We start from the raw sequence: 14,708 nt of genomic DNA, 5'->3' as shown, positions 1-14,708 counted from the left end.
TTAAAAAATCATTTAAAATTAGTACATTAACTGTTTTTATGCAAATAGGAGCTGCCAAGTTTCAATTAGGAAGCAGTTGGTTGCTAAAGTAAGCCAACAATTACCTTGCAGATTTGTTGAGGGTTTTTTTTTAGATAGTACAAAGATAAACTTCAGGCTACCCTGCATTCAAATGATCAAAAAAAAAAAAAAAAAAAAAAAAATCAAATTAATGAACTTTTGCCAAGCTGTAAAGACAGGCTTTATTTCTTCTGAATGTTAGCCCCAAAACAATCCAGAGTGATTGTATTTAGATCTAGTGGCAGAATTCTATAGCAGACAAAGAATTTATATAATTTTGAGTTTATCCTGTAATTTTATAAAAGAAAAAAGTAAGCATTAAGAGTTAGCTTCTTAGGTTTACATAGCTATTAAGTGGCTTCTGTGCCAGTTTGCATAGATATTTTTTGTCAAAAGGCAAGATTTCTAAGATGGTATTGCTTTAACTAAACATATCTCTTTGAATTAGTGTCACCTGAATGTGGGATTTTAATTCTCATGTTAAAAAAGAATATGACTTCAAACTATATTACAGGGCTACAGTAACCAAAACAGCATGGTACCGGTACAAAAACAGACACATAGACCAATAGAACAGAAGAGAGAGCCCAGAAGTAAGGCTGCATATCTACAGCCATCTGATCTTCGACAAAGTTGACAAAAATAAGCAATGAGGAAAGGACCCCCTATTCAATAAATAATGTTGGAATAACTGGCTGGCCACATGTAAAAGATTGAAACTGGACCCCTTCTGTATACCATATACAAAGATCAACTCAAGATGGATTAAAGACTTAAGTGTAAAACCCAAAATATAAAAACCCTGGAAGATAACTTAGACAATACCATTCTGGACATAGGATCTGGCCAAGATTTTGTGGTGGTAAAGATTCCAAAAGCAATTGCAACAAAAACAAAAATTCACAAATGTGACCTAATTAAAGACCTTCTGTACAACAAAAGAAACTGACAATAGAGTAAAGCAACAACTTACAGAATGGGAGCTTATATATGCAAACTATACATTCAACAGAGGTCTAATATCCAGAACCTATAAGGAACTTCAACAAATTTACAAGCAAAAAACAAATAATTAAAAAGTCAGAAAAGAACATGAACACTTTTTCCAAAAGAAGACACACATGCAGCCAACAGTTATATGAAAAAAGGTCAACATCACTAATCATTAGAGAAATGCAAATCAAAACCATAACGAGATACCATCTTACCCCAGTCCGGATGGCTATTGTTAAAAAATCAAAAGATAACAGGTGCTTCAAAGTTGCAGAGAAAAGGGAATGCTTATATGCTGTTGGTGGAAATGTAAATTAGTTCAACCATTATGAAAAGCAGTGGGGTGATTACTCAAAAGATAAACAGAACTACCATTGGACCCAGCAATCCTATTACTGGGTATATACCCAAAGGAATAGAAATTGTTCTATCATGAAGACACACGCACGTGTATGTTCACTGCAGCACTATTCACAATAGCAAAGATATGGAGTCAACCTAAATGCCCATCAATGACACACTGGTCAAAGAAAATGTACTACGTATACACCACAGAATACTATGCAGCCATAAAAAATGAGATCACGCCCTTTTTAGGAACATGGATGGAGTTGTAGGCCATTATCCTTAGCAAACTAATGCAGGAACAGAAAACCAAATACTGTATGTTCTCACTTTTACGTGGGTGCTAAACGATAAGAACACACGGACACATATAGGGGAACAAGGCACACTGGTGCCTATAGGAGGGTGGAGGGTGGGAGGAGGGGGAGGATCAGGAAAAATAACTAGTGGGTACTAGGCTTAATACATGGGTGACAATAATCTGTACAACAAACCCCCATGAGTTCACCTATGTAACACACCTGCGCATGCACCCCTGAACCTAAAATAAAAGTTAACATAAAAGAATGCCCACAGATAGGCAATTGAGGGCTACTATGATGGTTCTGCATGGTCCTAAGGGACTCCAGCATGTTCTGGGAATGAGTTCCACCACCCTAGAGCGTAGCCCTAGTCTTTATGGTCCAAGATGGCCACGGAAACAGTATCAAAGGAGCACAGAACAAGGACAATCATTTCCTTTTTAAAGAAGACTTCCCACAGCTCCCAAATGACACTTCCACTCTCATTGGCCAGAACTTAGTGACAGGGCTTTACTTAGCTGCAAAGAAGTTGAGAATGATAGCATTCATTCTGGGAGGCAATGTCCTGGAATGAAAATTGGGCTCCTTTGACTAACCAAGCAATGGAGAACAGTCACTAAAAGGCTACTGGTAATGTAAAATCTGCTGTAGTAGCTTTTGCTTGTCTTAAGGTCCATCTTCTTCTGAGGATGACTTTATATTCCCAAACAATGACACTCACTTCTATTACTGGTGACTCTAAGATTCAGGGAAATGACATATCTATGAAACATGGTCTGGTTTCTTGGATTATATCTCACATAGGATAAATCCAAGATTAAGTCTAAGCCACAGTAACAAGGGGGAACCAAAGAGGTCTAGGTATTTTTTAGCTAACCAGTTGGTGCAGACCTGCCAGAAATACATTTTTGTAAAGGAATAAGGAAATTCCTGACAGATGATCCTTTTTAAGGAAAACGTCATCCATTCGTTGTTCTGATTTCTTTCATTTATTCAACACATATTTATTGAGCATATGCTATATGACAGTCATTTAAAATGCAGCAAAAACAAATGCAGTTCCTGCATACAGACCAATCTAGTGAGTAAGTTAGTCATTAAAAAGAAGTAAACAGTAGGCCAGGAGAGATGGCTCATGCATACAATCCCAGCAGTTTGGGAGGCCGAGGCGGGCAGATCACCTGAGGTCAGGAGTTAGAGACCAGACTGGCCAACATGATGAAACCCTGTCTCTACTAAAAATACAAAATATTAGTCAGGCGTGGTGACAGGCGCCTGTAATCCTAGCTACTCGGGAGGTTGAAACCGGAGAATCGCTTGAACCTGGGAGGTGGAGGTTGCAGTGAGCCGAGATCACACCACTGCACTCCAGTCTGGGCGACAAGAGCGAGACTTCATTAAAAAAAAAAAAAAAAAAAAAAAAAAGAAGAAGAAGAAGTAAAAGAAGTAAACAATAAATAAAATAACTAAATACAATGTTATAAATTGTGTTAAATGCCATGGCGTAAAAAACAGAAGTCTGAACTATAGAAGAAAAAAAAAAGGGGGCACCTACACAGAACACTGAAGGCAAATAAAATAACTAAATATAATGTTATAAATTGTGTTAAATGCTATGGGATAAAAAAACAGGAGTCTGCACTACAGAAGGATAAAAAGGCACCTACTCAGAGCACTGAAGGCAAGATGAGGAGGAAAGGTATTTATTGCAAGAATGTGGCTTGTTTGTATTGGTGAAAAAGTTGGAAACATCTTAGGAGAATTGATACATGTAATTTGATGTATTTATATGATGACTACTATGTTGTAGTTAAACTGAGTTATTAAATAGGTGTCTATGTAGCAACATGGAAAAATATAAAAGAAATGAGTTAAAATAGATAATAATACATACATTACTTTCCTCACAAAACAAGCCTATATATTGCTCATGAGTAAATATGTATGTATTTATCTGAAAGAAACTGGATCTATGTGCATCAACATGTCTGCATTTGGGGAGAGGTAAAAAGAATGAAACTGGTGAGACGATACAAACCAACTTCATCTTTACGTTGTTTATTTTTATATTGATAATATTCACATTTGCTTCTGGTCTTTTTTAACACAGTCCATTTACATGGTAGGAACAAGGGATCTTGTATGTCATTGTCTGTATTTCTCTTGTCTCTGTTTTTCAGTGCTTCATTATCTTAATTAAAACAAAAAGATAAAGAACTCTTTGCCCTACCAAGGAGTAAGGATCCTACTGCAAATATTTTTCCTTGGACTCACACATTTGTGTTCTGCCACTAGCTATATTCATGTCACAAAATATAAATGACAATTAAATTCACACACACACGTGCACATTTTCTCACAAACCAGGTGAAGCTACAATAAGAGAATCGGTCTTTTTATGATGAAGACTATTACTTTATAATATCTCTAAATCCAGTTACTTTTGATATATTAGACATTGTCTGGGCTTAGAAAGAATACATACAATGTATGACTAAGCAAAATTGACCTTGAAAGAGAAGCAAACCTAACATTTCTTCTCAATTTGAGTTAATTTCACTTTTGACAAACTGTGAGGCAGTTACGCTACTCATCTAGATAAGAGATACTAATGGCCATTTTTCTCCTAATTAATTAATAAGGAATTAAAGTATACAGCAATACACTATAAGGAGTTCATTAAGTTATAGACATTTTGTATATTGAATAGATCAAATTACTACAGAAAGCATGAGGGTACAGCGAAAAACTTCTGTGATAATAGCTATAATTTATGGACTGCCACTGGTGGGCAACTGGCGATCATGTTAACTGTTTTAAATACACTGTGGTTTCAAAACTAATTAAGAAGTAAATGCAAGTATCAGACAGATGGAGCTCAAAATACTAGCTTCATTACTGTTAACAATAAATTCAATAACTTGGTTTGGTCTATGGCCATAATTGGACTTCCCAGCAAAGACTTCTGAATTAAATTTAGCCATCCAGTCCCAGGCAGTGCTGGGCATAATCTGAGAGTAGGTGGCCCTGGAAAGAAAAAAAAGGACACAAAAAACGGTGAGCTAAGCTTGTTCAGATTCTTCTCTCAAACTCACCAGGGAGATCACTTCTTTCTTGGAGTCAGGAGGAGGAGGAGAAGGGAGGCAGGGAGGAGAGAGAGAGAAGAGAGAGAGAGAGAGAGAGAGGCTCTTCCTATTATTTCCAGAAGGATGGTATTCCCTGCTCTATGGACCAAGCTAAGGACACTTGGAGGATAACATGTTTCCCTTTTCACCTACTAAATGCTAGGTACAGTATGAAACATTTTATATCTTTTTTCTATGTTTCTCACAACAATACTCACTAGGTCAGTATAATTATCCAGACTTTACAAAAGAGGAAAGTGAGACTCAGGGAATTGAAGTAACATGCCCACACTGCTACTCACATTCTCGGTTAGACAGTTGAGTTGGAATTCAGATCCAGATCTGTTTGACTCCAAAGCCCACATACTTTCTACTACCTGCACTTTATGCAAATGAAATCACCAAATTCCCCTTTTAAATAATTAAAGTAATGTAGATGGGGCATAAAAATGTCACTAGTCCTTTCAACTTTCTTGGATAATTGGGGCTTGTCAATCACATCTATTTGGTTGAGTATTAGATTATGTCAAATGAAATGTCTTTTCACAAAAACCTATTGTTTAATTTTAAGTTAATTCACCTTTGTAAATCTGAGAGGCTTAGTCCCATTCTGCCTTGGGTGTGTACACACAGTACCTATTAGCAATTAAAATGAGTTATAAATGTGTCAAGAAGAGATCCTGAAGCTGAAATCCAGGTCAGCTTACTTGAAATGGATATATATTTTCCTCTTCTGAATGTTCATTAGATGTTCTATTTTATCTTCAAAAGTTTGCAGCAGAAATTTTCTTGAAGTTGACACTTATAGGTCAAGAGAGTTTCATGATAATGTTCTCAGCCGCCATGCATCAGAGGCCTACTCTGAAGGACTTATATAATTCTACTCAAAATTTTGAAATGAAAAAGATGCAAAATGAAAGAGAAAAAAAAAAAAGCTATTATGGACCCGGGTCTCCCTGCAAGATCCTCAGAATTATTCAGTAGATCTAGTAAATGATAGCATGAAAAGTAAGCTACTTCAGATTTCATTAAGTTTGACATTTTAGCATGTGTGTGAAAATAATGAAGTAAATCTTTCCAAACTCAATATGGAGATTTGTGCTCACTTTTTAAAAATTCAATAACTATTTACCAAGCATTTTATTCCATTTTATGTAGTTTATCCCAAAGCACAACATAAGCAATAAACTTTTAGTTAAAAGAATTTGAAAATAAAATGGTATTGCTTAATGTGGCTGACCAAGCATGCACATTTTGCAGGCCTATTATCACATGGTTTATAAGCAGAGCGTATTGCGCTATGGTAAATTTTAATGCTGAACATCAATGAAAAAAATATAATTCTAAAATTAAAGTATCAAAACACCAAACAACCAAGCAGAGGTGCTTACATGAGGGTTGGAAGATGTGAATTTTTCTTTTGACTCTGCCTGTATGACTGAATAAAGTCACTTCACCCCTCTGAGCCTCCTTTTCCCCATCTATAAAATGAAGGTGTTGGACTAGAATGGATCTTGACATTTACATCAGATTCCCTTGAGAGTCCTATAAAAATACCACTCCCAGACTTCACCTCCAGAAAGTTATATTTGGTAAGATTTTAGAGGAGCTCAGAAATCTTCCTGTTTAACAAGGGCCCAGGGGATATGGATGTTGGAGATGAACACAAACTACAAAATAAGGTATGCTGAATCTAGATCCCCTTCCCATCCTACCATTCTAATACCCTATGGAAATTTTAGCAAAAATAACAATCATGGCTGGGCGTGGTGGCTCACACCTGTAATCCCAGCACTTTGGGAGGCCAAGGCAGGTCACGAGGTCAAGAGATTGAGACCATCCTGGCCAACATGGTGAAATCCCGTCTCTACTAAGAATACAAAAATTAGGTGGGCATGGTGGCACATGCACCTATAGTCCCAGCTACTTGGGAGGCTGAGGCAGGAGATTTGCTTGAACCCGAGAGGTGGAGGTTGCAGTGAGCTGAGATTGCACCACTGCACTCCAGCCTGGCATCAGAGTGAGACTCTGTCAACAACAACAACAAAAATTCATGATGATATCTTTATTGTAGAAACTTACATGTAGTGATGACCCATTTCAAGTAATCATTTTATCAGAATATAGACTGCTCCCTGTAGTGTTTATACTTTTTGTTGATAAAACATCTAACTGTGAATGAAGGAATTCCCAAATCAACTCTAAAAGAAAGGAAAGAAGAAAAGAAGGGAAGAAAGAAGGAAAAAGGTATTGATAGATAGGCACATACACAAAACACAAACTCTTAGGCTATTAAGTGCTTTTACACCCAAAATAGTCATCAGCATTTTGCAAGTAGAAAATTCTTAAATACGACATTACTTTGGTATTTCAATGAAAGATAGGAATTGAACATGCATGAAAGAAGCTTTGTAAGTCTGCAGTTTAATTGTAGATCACTTGCCCTGTTCCCCTGTATTTTGAGACTTTTTACATAGAATTATCAGTTACATTAATATATTATGGTGGGTTTTTAAAATTATTTAAGGTGCTGATATGGTTTGACTGTGTCCCCATCCAAATCTCATCTCCAATTGTAGTTCCCATAATTCCCACGTTTTGTGGGAGGGAACTGGTGAGAGATAATTGAATCATGGGGTGGTTTCTCCCATACTATTCTCGTGGTAGTAAGTCTCATGATGAGATCTGATAATTTCATAAGGGTTTCCCCTTTCACTTGGTTCTCATTCTCTCTTGTCTGCCGCCATGTAAGACATGCCTTTTACCTTCTGCCATAATTGTGAGGCCTCCCAGCCATGTGGAACTGTGAGTCCATTAAATCCCCCCCTTTTTTTCTTTCGTTATAAATTTCCCAGTCTTGGATATGTTTTTATTAGCAGTGTGAGAACAGACTAATATAGGTGCTTTGCATATTAATACTGAAAATTGATCAAACAGTTGGATGTTTAATTTAATATAGGTATTATGGTCCATCTGTGTCCTCGAACTCTGAACTGTATTTTAGCCAAACCACATACTTAAAAACCATAAAGCAGCACAACTTGATGAAGCCAGGTAGGCTGTGATCTATATCACCATTGCAACTCAAGAATGAATTTGACTAATGGTCATAGCAAAGATAACAAATCAACAATTTCATGGAATTCAATACACCCCAATGTTGCAACATAAATCAAAGCAGATCCATTCAGAACCTTCAGTAAATCATATGATATTTGAATTCCAAGCAACTGGAACTTTACAGCAAGGATCCAGGTTTAGCCAAAATTGTTATACAATGTTTATTTATATTCATGTATAGGAGTTATCTTAAATTGAATGATTATATTTTTAAAAATTGTAACCAGAACATCAATTCATTAATTTGACAGTTGTCTTTCCTTGCTGCAAATAATAACCAGTATTCATCATTTAGAAGTCATGTACGGAGCTCCCTACATATTAGTATTTCTATTGAAAAATACATTAAAATGGAACAGTTCAATATATTCAAATTAAGGCAAATAAATTTTCCAGTTCTAATTGTGCCATACTCTAACCTGGGTCAACTAGACCTATATATGAAAAGCTAAAGGATCAGCATACAGAATTCATTATTCTGAAGCAACGATGTGTAGCAAAAACAAAAAAAAAAAATAAATTTTCCAGTACCAAATTAAAAGGCTTGCTTTTGCCTTCTTTCAAAATATTAATAAAGTGACACTGACCCCACTCCTCTACCTGTGTTGCTGTGGTGATGCCTACGGTGGAGGAAAAATTTGGTGATAATTGTGCTTTCAATATTGTCATGGTTTCCTGAGATTACCACAAAGTGATGCTTTCGAGATACTGCATATAGTTCTTCCACCTCAGATACATTTCAGGCTATTTTTCTAAGAGAACTTCAAGTATATTTAGGTAACCTAAAACTCATAAAACTTGAGGCTCATTTTCTGTTCAATTTGCTTAGGAATACAGTAAGGCCAAAGGCAGATGCAAAAGTTACTTAATAAATGTCTTGGGGCCATTACATCTGACTAAGAGGTTACCTGACTTACCATAATCAGGTGAAGAGGATTGTGTTCCAAATGTAATTGTACTGTCACTTAAGAAACTGCCTGGGAGATGAAAAATAGAAGGGGACAAAAACAATTGATACCACATCTGAGTAATAAGTCATCAGGATTCAAGGTAAAAAACATCCATTCTCCTCGTATTGATTTGCAGTGATGGTTGAATGTTGCATCCAGTTATTACTTGGAAATGATTTTATTTACATTCTATATCTTACTTGCCTCATTTCTAAGCCTACAATTTCTAAACTCTGCTTTATTTTGTGCAAATCATAACTTCAGGTAGATCTAGGGTATGTCATCCTTGCCATTTTGTTCCTATTAATAGACTAGTCCTCTTCACAAATGATGACATTTTTAAAAATCAGAACTACTTAATGCAAATCCTGAGTAGCTGCTCCTCTGACTGTAACTCTTTAGAAATGGGCATCTTCCATGCAGACATTTTTGAATTTTCCAGCAGAGTCATCATTAAACTCTCTACCAGAGCACATACTTTACCATATATTTATACTAGCCAAACAGAAATACATAAATAAAATCAACAGAACTTATTAGAGAGGCTCAACTGCATTATACCATTCCAATAAAGTGCAATGTCAAACCTAATAAATTTGGCTTCCTCCTGAACACATTAGGTTGTAACTCCAAACCAAAATATAACTTCCAGCTGCAGCAAAATTAATAAGATAGAATGTGTCAGGATAGATGAAATACCTACTAATGCTGTCCTGAGCCTTATCTGTTAAATTTGTGGCTTTTGCCATGTATATGTGCTCCCAAATCTAGTAAGCTTAAATATGGTTCTTACTGATAAATCACTGGACTCAGTCAAAAAAGAGGGAGATCCAGGGCCCTTAGAGAACAGGTGTCATTAATAAGCGGCACTTGGTGTAACTGATGGGGGCACCATAAGTCTTTCTACAACTTTGTACGACATGCAGTTGTCTTTTCCTTCTATTTCTTTACTTCCCATCTTGATCTACTGCCTCTTTTCTCTTTTCTATCCCATTTTCCTTCCTTTCCTGCCCATTCCAGTGTGCCAGTGTTATTCAAACTGTAAGAGGCAATCTATAGTCACTCGTGAGTTCAGTTTAATGGGTCACAGTCATCCATTTTAAAAAATCGACTACAATAGAATAATATTTCAGAGTTCAGGGCTATGATTAGGGGAATATTGTTTCGGAAAACTCATGTTTCAATTCATGACTGCCCCCTGGATCATGGTGTAAAATATATTTATTTCTGAGGAGCAGCACCAGTATGCATCGCCTGCCTCCACTGACAGTACTTCGGCCATAAGACATGAAAGAGTGTAGGGTGTAGTTAGTAGATCACAAAGCAGAGCATCAGGCAGCTTGGAATCTAGCTTTTGCTCTGTTGCTAAGTCATAATGTGCATTTTGTTCCTTTGAATTGTTTAAGCACTAAAAATATTACAGTGTTTATATACACACACATTTGACACATACATGTATTTATATTACATAATATAAATTTATATTATGTAATATAATATATTATATTTATCATAATTTATATAATATATATTAAATATAAATTTATACATATAAATAATAATATATAAAATTTATCGATGTATTAATAATATAAATTCATTATATTTATATTATACAAATTATATAATAGATATATTTTATTTTTTAAAAATTATAACCAGAACATCAATTCATTAATTTGACAGTTGTCTTTCCTTGCTGCAAATAATAACCAGCATTATATATATTATAAATACATATAATTATATACAATATAAATAATTTATATAATATAATTTCATGTATTATATATAATATACATATGTACATTACACACATATACACAAAAGCCAGAGATGCTGTTAATCCTTCTACATTGCATAGAGCAGCTCCCACAACAAATAATCGTTTGGCCAAATATATCAATAGTGTTGAGGTTGAACCCTGATGTATACATATATGTAACTATTATAAAAGGTGGAATTTTTTTGAAGTTCTTTTAAATATTTGACATTACATGGCCCCAACTGGAATCTTAAATATTTTTTTCTAATGCTAATTCTATTATCCAACTTAAATTAAGATATTGGTTTCTGACGAAAATCAACCATTTCACCAAGAATGTGAGTATGAGCAGGTTACTTAAATTTTCTGAGTCTCAATTTCCTCTTTTGTAAAGTCTGGATAATCATGCTGGCCTGTTGAGGACTGTCATGAGAAACATGGAAAACAGATATAAAATGTTTTGTCTAATTTATTTTAAGAAGTGAGTTTAAAAATTTTTCAGTTTAAGATTTATTTGCACATACATGTACCACCGTTCAATTTCCAAGAGTTCTGTATATATCCCCACCTTTACTCAATCCACATAGTAGGTGCCAGTTTTACACATGGGGAACTGAAATTGGTGTAATGCTGTTCTCATCCCATTGTGAGAAAGTAGCACGGGTGGAATTTGAACCCAGGTCATTGGGCTCCAAGGGCTTGGATATGTATTTGATTAAAAGAAAAATGCTCTGGGTCTTGGCCCAGCACTATTTCAACCAAGCCAAAATGCCTGCCAAATAATCCAAATAATTGAATTGAATTTAAAAATATCCACCTTTTCAATAACATCAAGAACAAAAGTCTACAATATCCTGTAAACTATAATTACTAATATTAAGGGCATGTCCTCTTTGTTGCGTTTCTTTATTTAGGAATTTGTTCTGTGGAACTCTTCTTTGAAACCTTTGGTTGAAAAGAAACAATGTTCACTTAAAATGCAGCACATCTGTCTTAGAATTACTGACTCTGCACGATGTTTCTATTTTGTCTTCTTTGATATGTTTTGAAGCTTTCTAGTTCTAGATAGGTGTGAAGAAGTTGAAAAAACAACATTCTCAGGTAAATTATGTACTGCACAGTAATAGGACATCCTTTGCATCATCCTGGAAACATGCACTTTTTATTTCATTCATCCTAGATGAAATTTCTGGTTTTCTTCTAATCTTAGAATGAAATTATAAAAACCCAGTCAAGATTTAGTTTTATTTCTCTATTTTTCCACTAGTTTTCCAATCAGGGATCTCTGTGCTGCTTAGTAACATGAACTTTACAATAGAAAATAGCTCACAGTACACCAAACCCCCACCACATGAAATTTACCTATATAACAAACTTGCACATGTACACCTGAACCTAAAATAAAAGTTTTTTAAAAAGAAAACAGCACATGGATATAAAGATACATTTACAGTGCTACTATAAAAAAGAGTAATGTGATTTTTATTAATCAACAGAAGTACATTAATATGGTATCTTTAGTATTCAATTCTATTTGGAAATTTTCCTCTAACACAGAAACTTTTGGAAAATTCAGTATAAAGCAGCTTTCAAATAAATTGGTATATTTAAATTTTTCACAGACTTCAAACTCTCCTCCATTATAACTGTCTATGCAAAACTCTCTCAGAAAGTTTTATATTGCTCATCAATTTTTGTGTCTGTGCATTCAAAGCACAGCTATCTACCTACTTGAAAATTTTATGTTGACAAAAAGAAAAGTCTGCTCTTTTTAATTTTATCTTACTATCAGTGTGGTCCCATGTGGAAAGGCAGGCTGCTAAATGCTTTTCAAAGGCTGGTGAATGGGTTAGACTTGCTTACAAGGCTAATTAAAATTGATGCATGCCATCTATTACATGTTACTACTGGATCTAAATAAAGTATCACTTTTCATCATTAATACCATGTTCCTCCTCTAATCTGTATAGAAGTTATTGCTTATTTTGTATGTTCCCTTTGGCTACAGACACGTCACCCTTCTTAGTAAACTGTCTCAGTTTTTCAGCATGACTGTCTCATTATTTCTGTATTCGAATGGCCTCTTAGCTCCGTGTCTTGCAGTTGTTTATAACATCTACTAAAAACTACATGAAAAGATGACACAGTCAGAAATATGGTCAGGACAGAAGTAACAGTATTAACCGACCTCACTTAGTTGATAATATGATGTGCTCAGTTCACTGTTTTTAGTCTGTAGCAAACAGCACATTGGATGTTTACACTAATACGGATATTGTAAAAAGAAGAGCAATGCTTCTGAATATATAACCGTACATACACTGCCCATGTGCTTACGTGAGAACTATGTTATTCTGAAGTTGCTTTTCTGAATGGTAGGAACATTTCAAAAAGGCTTTTCTCAAGAATGAAGTAAAAGGGACAGTAATGACCCTTACAACTCCAAAGATATGATTATAATTCTTTTGACTATTATTAAAGCAAACTCTGTACATCTTCATAATATAAGATTACCAGTAGTTTTCTTTTCAAAAAGCCCAGCATAATCTCCTTAGAAAACCATTATGAAAGAAAGCCAAGAAGGAGAGGACAGGAGAAGCACAAAAGATTCCCACGGGAAGGACAAGAATAAAGTGGTTGTCAGTGCTGTGAGAACGTGAGGTACGGGAAATATGAAAACAGACAAATCCCAGTGCAGATCCACTAGCTGGAGAGGTAATTTTGGGTCTAATTTTGCACCCCTCTCCTCGCCTCCCCGTCTGCTCTCCACCTCCACGCTTTTAGATATTGAGAAGGATTCGGGTTTTTGCAGACTCTAATGGACATGAAAAGGAGAGGCGGTGGTGACGACTTGAATTAATGACGTTCTCCTACAGGATGGAGGGAAAATGCCTTAATATCATCAAATGAACTCCCTACTCCTGGCATAAATGTATCAAACTGCAACTTTATCTCTAATACTCTGGAAGAGTAGAGGAGAGGCCCTAGAGAAAGCAAGTCTTAAGGGGAACCGCAATGCTCTTGGCAAAAACCGCACCTCCCGCTTGAACTACATTGACTCTTTTCACAGAGCGCCTTCCTTTAATAGAATCACAACCACCTGGACTACTAATAAGAGGAAAAAGAAAAGAGAAAAGGGAAGGGAAGATGGCAAAAATAACGCTCTAGACGACCCCAGCAACGTCGTCGTGAAGAATAAAGGGAATCGATCACTGGAACGCTGCTAAGGGCTTGCTTTTGTTAACACACTTGCACAACTCGAGTTCAGCTCTATATTATGTTGAAAGTCCTTGTTTATGATCCTCGTAGGAGGTTCTGAAATATCTGCCTGCGAACTCCCAAAGATTGGGCGCTTACTAGTTAGGGGAGGCAGCTGTCCCGGAGGGTGTCCAACTCGGACGGCTGACTGCTCTTTCACTTGTCGTTAACTTCCACCCAGTGGTCTTAGTCTCCCCTTGGACATGGTACCGACCGTGTGCCATTCTTGTTTCACTTGACCGAGCCCGAGCTGCAGCCCAGGGTGGAAGCCGCAAGGGCTGGGCAGAGTTCCAGGCAAGAGGGGCCGAGAGGCGTGAGCAGTGCTCCGCAGCGCTTGTCAGAGAAATGGAGCAGCGGCTCCTTTGTGGGTTCTTACATGCCCGTCCTGGGTGCAATCTGCGGGGTGATTGATAAGTGAGGGAGAGGGGCCTCGATCCCTCCCTCCCTCCTCCCTCCCTCCTCCCTCCTCCCTCCCTTCTTCCCCTCTCCTCCCTCCCGCTTTACTTCCCTCCTCCCTCTCGCCTGCCTCCCTCCCTCCTTCCTGCAAGAAGCGTTGCCCGTTGGCTAGCTGCTCCGGTGGGGATCTGCCTGCCCTGGGGGCGCCGCCCGCGCTCCCCGCGGTGCTCCTGCTCCTGGGCTGCGCCAGTCCGAAGCGGTGCCGGCTCCTTTGCCTCACCGAGTCGCAGATGCTGCGGGCGCCTCCGGGGAAAGATCTGGGCAGCGCGCTCGCTGGGTAAGTTCTGAGCACTCAGGGACGCGGTGGCGACGAGGCCAGGGAGCCGGCTTTCCT

The sequence above is a fragment of the Piliocolobus tephrosceles genome, chromosome 12, assembly GCF_002776525.5.
Source record: "Piliocolobus tephrosceles isolate RC106 chromosome 12, ASM277652v3, whole genome shotgun sequence".
NCBI classification, from domain to species: domain Eukaryota; kingdom Metazoa; phylum Chordata; class Mammalia; order Primates; family Cercopithecidae; genus Piliocolobus; species Piliocolobus tephrosceles.
Note: the sequence above shows the minus strand (reverse complement) of the source record.